The 7,410-nt window shown below is 47.2% G+C and overlaps 1 long non-coding RNA gene across 1 annotated transcript; it reads left to right on the top strand.

Moving 5' to 3' along the window:
* The first annotated feature begins 571 nt into the window (after positions 1-571).
* LOC125759491 (uncharacterized) lies at positions 572-1,923 on the top strand. The gene is made up of 2 exons (XR_007417089.1): positions 572-1,024; positions 1,266-1,923. It is a non-coding gene; the product is annotated as an uncharacterized LOC125759491 (long non-coding RNA).
* Positions 1,924-7,410: the final 5,487 nt, after the last annotated feature.

Here is a 7,410-nt window from a genome sequence, read left to right as displayed (position 1 = left end):
TCTCGTAAACTACGACCCTGAAAAGCCGTTGCGGCTTGAATGCGATGCGTCACCGGTTGGGGTCGGCGCGGTGCTGTCACACCAAATTGGGAACCGAGATTCTCCCATATCTTTCCGCTCGATAACCCTGACAGCTGCTGAGCGAAATTATTCGCAATTGGAAAAAGAAGCGTTGGCCTTGGTGTTCGGCGTTATCAACTTTCGAGATTACCTGTTGGCGAAGCATTTTACTCTGGTGACAGATCACAAGCCACTGACGGGACTGTTTCATCCGAAGAGGCCGATTCCGCATAAGGCAGCAGCAAGAATTCAACGGTGGGCATTGCTACTCTCGGCTTACCGATGTGACCTTGAGTACCGTCAAGGACAGCTAAATGCTAACGCAGACGCTCTCAGTCGTCTACCATTGCCGTGCTTGGAGGATCGAGGAGCGCAAGAACCCATGGAATACGTGCTCTACACACGGGGCCTAAATTCCATGGCCCTTTCCGCTCAGCAGTTAGCAGACCTGAGCCGCACGGACAATACGCTTCATCAGATCAGGGTATGGATGACGCGCGGCTGGCCACGGCGCTTATCTGCGGAGCAGCAACACTCTATGCCGTACTCTTCTCGCCGTGGCGAGCTCGCGGCCAGTCATGATCTGATTTATTGGGGCCATCGAGTAGTGTTGCCTGATGCGGCGCGACGGTGCATGCTAAGGGAACTGCACGACAGTCACCCCGGTATCGGCGCGATGAAGCGCACAGCGCGTGCATTTTTTTTTGGTATCCCGGATTAGACAGGGACATCGAACGGTTGGTTCAAGGTTGCCCTCAGTGTATACAATGTTGGCCCATGCCAGCCGCAGAAGTTCCGTCTCCTTGGCCGACGAGCAACAAACCATGGTACAGGTTGCATATGAATTTTGCGGGCCCCATCAATGGCTACCAAGTTTTTGTGTTGGTGGACGCCGAGACTAAATGGATTGAGGCCATACCTTTGAAGACCGCCACGGCGGAGGCCACCATTCACGTACTTCAAGGTATTTTCGCACGTTTTGGCCTCCCGTACTGCTTAGTATCGGATAACGGACCACAGTTTTCAAGTGCCACCATGTCGAGTTTCTTGCAGGAAAGCCATGTGAAACACGTGAGAACAGCCCCATACCATCCGCAGTCAAATGGGTTGGCGGAACGGGCCGTGCGGACCATAAAGGAAGGGCTTCGAAAGAATCCGACAGGTACGTTGCAAGAACGACTGATGAAGTTCTTATTACGTTACAGAACGACCCCTTTGGAATGAGGAAAATCGCCAGCAGAACTGCTGTTGGGCTTTCGTCCCCGAACCAGGCTGACGGCTTCGCTCACAGGCAAAAAGGGGGCTGAAAATGATGGTTCCGGCGAACCTGTGCAAGCACAAGCAAAAGCCCAAACGCGGTTCCAACCAGGAAGGCGTGTATGGTCGCGCCAGTACCAGTCTGGTCAGAGATGGATGCCGGCGACAGTAGTGTCCACGACCGGAGCACGCATGGTTAAGCTAGAAACACCGGAGGGACCGCAGCGGCGCCACGTAGATCAACTCCGGCCACGGCTGGACTCAGGATCATCACCTAGCAAGCCCATCCAAGTCAACGACGAAGCTCAGTGTACTTCCAAGGATGCAGACGCTCGTCAAGATACGAGCGTACGAGAAGTCAACTCTCAAGCCGAAGACCAACAACCACTACGGCGTTCGACTCGCCAGCGGAAACGACCGGATCGTCTCGCTTACTCTAGCTTAGGGGGGAGGGATGCAGTGTTATCAAGCACGCGTACTGATGTATAACAAGAGCAGTACTGTTTGCGCGTGTCGTACACTTGCTTATCATGACTAGCCATGCGACCTTTTCTGTTTAGTTATAAAGCCAGAAACACCGAGCAATAAACCGTCTTTCGTTCTGCCCCTTCCGCCGGCTACGTTCCGTTACTTCAACCATGTGGGTTGTTTTGGTCACTATTGTTGACACAGCGCTGTTTTAATGAATGTAGCTCAGTTTCATTGAAACAGATGCAGGATTTGACTAATGTTTGATTAGAAATTGCCTCTTGAGTTCACCTTACAATCAGGAATTGCCCCATTTTGATTCCAACAGTTTTCGAAGTTAAACCTACTTAGAGCGCTTTACGCTCCCGTGAAATTGAGCCCAGTTTCGGTTTCTGCATTTGGCTTTATAAAACACGCACAAATAAAAAACACGCCTCGTATGTGTTTAACGGCTTCCCATCGCATTTATCCTATCCGAAACAGTATGTTCAAATGAGCAATTTTCAGTCAAGAACGCGTGATATAGCCGGTGCACCCCAGGGCTGCATACTTGGACCTTTTCTCTTCGACATTTACATTAATGATATTGCAAACATTGATGATAATTCCAGATTCAATATTTATGCGGATGACACTACAATACTTTTGTCAGCTGATACAAGCCATGAGCTATGTTTGCGCGGTAATAATGTATAGGTAAGCTGGCTAGAACCCTAAACAAACGAAAATGCACTCAGTTAATGTAAATAAAAACAAGCTGTAATTTTTATTTCTATAAATAGGAAATTTGATACTCCAGAAAATTCACAGTATAAATCCCAGCCAGTCGAAATTGTCAGGTCAATAAAATCACTAGGAGTTTATTTTACACAGCATACGCAATAAAACGACCATGCTAATATTATTTTATTGAAGGCATCCAGAGCGCTTGGTATAGTTTGGCGTGATACACCTGTTTTACCTTTAAAAGCAATACTTGCCATATACCACGCTCTATTTCCTTCACATCTGAACTACTGCACGTTAGTGTGGGCCACGACGATTAAAGCTAATTGAAGGAAAATTTCACCTCTCCATAATAAAATCCTTCGTCTAATTTACAACATTTCTTACAGACATACAACGCATCACTCATTTAATGAGTACGAAATTATCAGTTTTTTCAACCTATTCAAGAAAGGAAATCTGGGCTAGTTGAATATAGTTCATTTTCGATCAGCTTACAGCGCAATAAAAAGACGAGGACGCACACCAAGGATGTGACGACACAGCGCTCGTGTCGTCACATCCTTTGCCTGCGTCCTCGTCTTTTAATTGGGCTGTAAGCTGATCGAAAATTCAGCCTGTACATTAACAGGCTCTACGCCACTATAAGATCAAAGAAAATGGACGTTTATCCACTATTGCAGGCTTAGCTTCAATGAAACGTTATGAACCAAAATACCCACATCGTCATCAACCGCACTCGATGCTTGCTCGTGCAAGAACTAACTGTGGACAAAAAAAAAATTACTTATCAGCTACCGTTACAATTAAACAGACTATATTCCGCAGGTACTGACATATCATATATCGCCCTTGCTCAACTTCGCCAATGTCTTATTAACACTCCTGACATTTAAAGCTTCTTCAAATTGCATTATTAAACTTAGCGCAAAATAACACGGACAAAGTGAAGTGGTAACATACACAGCGCAGACTATCAACTGAAATTTATTGAAGAACATTCACACATATATACACAATGAACAAGACACGTGATGAAAGAATAAAAACGAGTTGATAGTCTGCGCTGTGTATGTTACCACTTCACTTTGTCCGTGTTATTTTGCGCTAAGTTTAATAATGGAATATTACCAACTCGCCCAGCAAAACGTCCTCCTAAAAATCTTCAAATTGCGTGGCTAAAAAATGATTTAAAAAAAGATTAAAATATCAACACTGGACGCGTAAATATTGTGTTTAGTGTACTTGTAGTTTATGTGTTCATAATTTTGATCCATGCTTTCACATATGTTTATCGCAATGCGTTTTGTGCTTGAAACTTGTGTAATTCCTAATTTCGTTATTGTTGTGTGTCTTCGCCAGATCTTCTGTTCTGTTGCCGCCACCGCCTCATATATGTATAGTGGGGTGAGAACGTAGTCGAGGGGATGGTCGCTTTCATTCTCACCCCCTCCATCAACTTCGTATAGGGTGTATGCACGACCGGCATCGACAGCGACATGCAGGCAAGTCTCGCTGTGCACTCTGGGTAATCCGCCATTTTGAAGCAATAACAAGCAGACGAGCAAAGCAGCGTGTATGACCAGTCGATAGCTGTCATGGTTTACTGCGCCGATGTAGGCTGCAAAAGCCGTACGTACACCAAAGCCGAGAAAGAGAAGGCTAAGCAGAACAGTCAGAACCTCAGCAACTTTCGGTTTTTCAAGATTCCAAAGGTGTGGGTTCATGAGTGCGGCAAGACGAGGCAGCTGTCGCAACGCCGGCAGTGCGAGTGGATCGCCCGCCTCAACAGGAAGGGTGTCGCCGATAATCCGCAGAAGTACTAAGTGTGTTGCCGACACTTTTTATCAGGTGTGCAAGTCTCGCACCTACGTTACCTTTTTAAAGCGCTGCCCGTTCCTGTCATTGTAAAAGTGTTATTTTGGGCACCGCGGATGCAGGCATTGCTTTGAGCAGAGCGTTGGTGTACTCTGTTTCGCAGGGCCACAGTCTCCAGTGGGTGCTGCTGGCTCTGCAAGGGCTTTTCGGCTCACGAGCTGCACTGGCATCGGCACCTAATCGTCGTTTTTTCATCGTCGACGACGCGAAATCCATTTCAGCGATACTAGGCCTCACATCCAATTTCCTGATGTGCGTCGGCAGCCACGAGTTGGCGCTGTCCGTGCACGAACGCTCCTGCCGCACGCGCACGCCGTATTCTACGTAAAAAAGCAGTGCCGCGACATGGGAGCACGCATCGCCTTTCCCGGCCATGCACGTATACATATATATACAGTGCGCGGCAACGACTTCACCGTCGCACTTGCACAGGGCCCATGAATCCACAGGTGGCCTGTTGAGGCTCTGCGAGTGGTTGACCTGGGCAAAAAGATAACATTGTATTCCGCTAGAAGAATAAAACACTTTAACGTACCTTTGTTTTGAGAATCACGAAGTCTGAGGAAACTTCCTCAACCGATGGCTCGCGCATCCAACCGCTGGTCACAAAATTGTGGCCTTCTAATCCTTTTTAAGCCTTTAGTTGCTGGCGGTAAGGAAGCTGGTCCTCAAAACAAGGAACTCGCTTATGTCTGCGGCGTCGATTCGCGGCCACAGGTTGACTTCTCTTACTCAGTCGCTTTCCCGAAGCTCAAAGGGGCCCACACCATACAGGGCACCTTTCTCACTGTAGCGCGCCTGGTCTTTGACGCACAGCGTCACTGCATAATCCGTTTGATCATGCGTCATTTTGCCGCGAAACAATGTTGCATTCTTGCACAAAGATGCCAAACCGCACGCCCGGAGACCGACTGCGACCACACATCGACGACCAGTCCACAAACGTTGCCTGCCTTGGTCTGCTTGTTATTGCTTCAAAATGGCGGATTACCCAGAGTGCACAGCGAGACTTGCCTGCATGTCGCTGTCGATGCCTGTCGTGCATACACCCTATTAGCGGAAATAATACCATTATTATTATTATTATTATTATTATTATTATTATTATTATTATTATTATTATTATTATTATTATTATTATTATTAATAATAATAATAATAATATTATATTCCGTGTGAGGCAAATGATTATTTTTATCTATACAGAATGAAGGTCATGGTAAGCTTAGGCCAGAGAAAGGACGCCCAGCAAACAATTTATGCAGGCGGAAAGAGAAACAGGAGAGGAACTATTATAGTTGAGGTTATCGCACACGCGGAAACAATAACACTAGTAATGAGGGTGCGCAAAAAGCTTCAGCCGAAACGCGTAAAAGAAAGCTACAAAGAAGCAAAAATATATATAAATACGTAGGACGTGAGTAGCAATCGATGGAACACCTCTGAATTGCCTGGCGAAACATTGGATGAAAAAATATTCTTCGCCAACTGAATTCGGGCAGTCCTTTCTTGAAGCTCGTGGGCCTTGACAAGCTTGAGGTAAAAAGAAAAAAGCAATAAAACGAAAGTAAATGGAGCGGGTCTATCTATTTGTTCATGCGATTAAAAATCAAAACTACAGCAATACAGTTGGGGAAGGCGACTTGTCTAAATACTTGTTATGGAAAAAGAATTCTGGGCCCGCCGTTCGAGCTTTTTCAGTACTTGTTCACTTTCTTGCTTACGACAAATTCAGCCCTTCCTACTTCCTAGAACGGGCTTACTGGTGAGCCCATGCAGAAGCCGTGTCTTCAATTCTCGAAATGGTACTGAAAGGGAAAAGCCAGAGAGCAGCGATGACCCGACGCCAGAAAGGGCCCAGCAAGTTCCAAGGTTTCTCGGGCAAAACAAAAGACACGAAGACTTGCGTTTGTTTTGTTGGAGCGGTATTCCTTCCGTTAACGTGCACCAACAAGCCCAACAAAAAGTTCTGCTTAAAGAAAATGGGGTGGGGAGGAGGGGGGTGCAGGCACGGCCTTTTTCCATCAACAGTACCCCCTTCTTCGCCCGCAGTCCGGCACACGAGGGAAGAGGGGAGACGACAGGGGGGAAAGAAAAGAACCAAATTAAAAAAAAGAGAGAGTTGATCCATGGGGGGAACTAACAAGACGGCTTCTTTTCATTTTTCCGCCGCTCGGTTTGTGTACTTTCGGTAGCATGGGTTCGACGCTGCTCATTTTCTACTGACGTATTTTTTCTTTCCTTCCTCCTCACACCCTCCGGGCCGTCGACTCCAGCTCACCTGGGGCAGGTGAGGTGGAGGTCAACACTATTTCCTTTCCAGCGGTTTACTTTTCGGCGCTTTCGTATTTTCGCGGCGCCGAAACGACGCTGCCTTATCTGCGGCCGGCCGTGACAGTCGCATGCACGCGCCGCTTCTTATACGAGCGCCCGAGCGCGCTTTCCTTTCTGTTCTTCTTACGCGCTACTTTTGCCTCTCGACTTCCGCGGAGCCTTATTTGCGAGCCACTTTACGGCTGCCGCAGTGCATGCCCGCGTTTATTACCCCTCCGTAGACCACCGAGTTTCCGCGGTAAGGAGTGCTCTTGTAGCACGCGAACGTTAATCCACTACGACTGCCGAGCACATGCGAGTCCGCTGCGAGTCGCGTGCCACCGTTGAGCATTACTCCATCTTGTACTGTGGTTCAGGAGCTGTAGCCAGCCTATCATCTAATATCGCTTACCTTCAGAGGACTTGCGGGCGACCAACTTAGCCGTTTCATGGCATCATGATAAGATACTGGTTTTGGGTGAGTTGGTAGCAGTGTATCGTGGATGGGTGCAAGTTATGACTAAGAGTAAATTACGGCAGACTATGTTTTTTTTACTTCCGGCTTTAGTGCAAAATACGAAGCTCACCGGAGTATAGCTACACACTGCGCTGAAACTAAAAACTGGGAAGATGGGGAAGGAATTGGGAAGGAAACTGGGAAGGCTTTCGATTGACAAGCGCAAAGAAAAGCAATCAGTGGACTGATGC

Source organism: Rhipicephalus sanguineus, chromosome 8 (assembly GCF_013339695.2).
Source record: "Rhipicephalus sanguineus isolate Rsan-2018 chromosome 8, BIME_Rsan_1.4, whole genome shotgun sequence".
NCBI classification, from domain to species: Eukaryota; Metazoa; Arthropoda; class Arachnida; order Ixodida; family Ixodidae; genus Rhipicephalus; species Rhipicephalus sanguineus.
The sequence above is the reverse complement of the archived record's forward strand: the minus strand, read 5'-3'. Positions and strand labels throughout refer to the sequence as shown.